Raw genomic sequence first — 1,663 nt, 5'->3', positions numbered from 1 at the left:
TTGATTAATGCAGGACTTCAAGAGGAAGTGGCAACTCTGAAAAGAAAGCTTGAAGCCACTCACAAATATGTTAAAATGCTAAACAATGGTTCTGATATGCTGGATGAAATTCTGAAAGAAACCAGCAAGCAAGGAGGGAGTTTGAAGGGAATTGGCTTTGACTACAAGACAACAAACAAAGATGACCAGAAAGGATCAAAGAAATTTGTATCTGCTGCAAATCAAACTGAATTCAAGAAGCCCAGGAATTATCAGTTGTCGGATCCATTGTCCTAACATGTGCCTCAGCATGTGAACCCCCAACTTAAGTTTGGCAAAACTGTTCCTTGGAAGTGTCACTACTGTGGTAGGAATGGTCATTTAAAACCCAACACACTTATCTTTATTAGCTTTATAATTAATCAACTCAACAATCAATCCTTAAAACTGAATTTTATTTGCTTTCCAACTTTGAACTTGATTCTTAAACCGAATTCGCATTCCAATTCCCTGTGGTTCGAAAAATTAAAACCGGGTAGATTCTGTACACTTGTAGATTGACCAACAAGTTTTTGGCGTTGTTGCCGGGGAATTGTTTGTGGTTTTTGGTTTAAGTTTTTAGTTTGTGGTTTTATTTTTTGTTTTTATCTTTGTCTAGAATTGGTGCTGCTAATGTTTCTCTGTTTGAGTGTCACACTTTCAGGTTAGTCTCACGAGAGTCACCATCATGGGTGGCCGTATGACGGAGGAGGAGATGCAAGCCCATATTAAGGCAAGAATCCAAGAGGGGATCACCCTCCGATTATGTAAACAAGAAGTCGAGAATGCCAACCGGTCTCTTCGGGAACTCAATTCGTGCTCCATGAGTTATGACTATCTCAGGAGCATTGTTTTTCCCGAGGGAGTGGAGAACTTTAAATTGAGACCGACATTCATCAACTTGGTGAGCCAAAGCCAATATGGTGGAGGTTCCTCGGAAGATCCTCATGCTCATATGGAGAGGTTCATCCGGAATTGCAACACTTACCGAGTGAACAATGTTCCGGCGGATGCAATTCGGTTGAGCTTGTTTCCATTTTCTTTGAAGGACACAGCTGAGGAATGGCTGAACTCACAGCCTCAAGGGAGCTTCACTACTTGGGAAGACTTGGCAGAAAAATTCAGAACAAGGTTATTTCCAAGAGCACTTTTGAGGAAATTGAAAAAAGACATCATGAATTTTGTGCAAACCGCTGAAGAGAATCTCTATGAAACTTGGGAGCGCTTCAAGAAGCTCTTGAGGAAATTCCCTCAACACAATCTCACCCAAGCTGAATTGCTTGCAACATTTTATGATGGTCTACAATACTCTTGGAGGCCTAGGTGCGGCTTCTAATGGGGAGTTCGATGCTCTTCCCCCACAAGCGGGGTATGACTTAATAGAAAAGATGGCAGCGAGAGCCATGAACTCTGAAAATGATCGCCAAACCCGAAGGAGTATGTTTGAAGTTGAAGCTTATGACAAGCTCTTGGCCTCCAACAAGCAACTCTCCGAACGAATGGCGGAGATTCAAAATCACATTAAGGCGACCAATTTGGTCGGTGCTACAGTAGCCAAAGTGGAGTGTGTAGCTATTGGAGGGCCTCAAGTTAGTGATTTTTGTACCATGACTAGTCAAGGTTTCCGAGATCAAATCTCTGGACT

At 42.2% G+C, this 1,663-nt stretch overlaps 1 non-coding gene across 1 annotated transcript; it reads right to left on the bottom strand.

The window, feature by feature from the left end:
* Window positions 1–1,174: 1,174 nt before the first annotated feature.
* Window positions 1,175–1,281, bottom strand: LOC130741549 (small nucleolar RNA R71). The gene has a single exon (XR_009020442.1). It is a non-coding gene; the product is annotated as a small nucleolar RNA R71 (small nucleolar RNA).
* Between the last annotated feature and the right edge of the window lie 382 nt (window positions 1,282–1,663).

The sequence above is a fragment of the Lotus japonicus genome, chromosome 2 (assembly GCF_012489685.1).
Source record: "Lotus japonicus ecotype B-129 chromosome 2, LjGifu_v1.2".
Lineage (NCBI taxonomy): Eukaryota > Viridiplantae > Streptophyta > Magnoliopsida > Fabales > Fabaceae > Lotus > Lotus japonicus.
The sequence above is the reverse complement of the archived record's forward strand: the minus strand, read 5'-3'. Positions and strand labels throughout refer to the sequence as shown.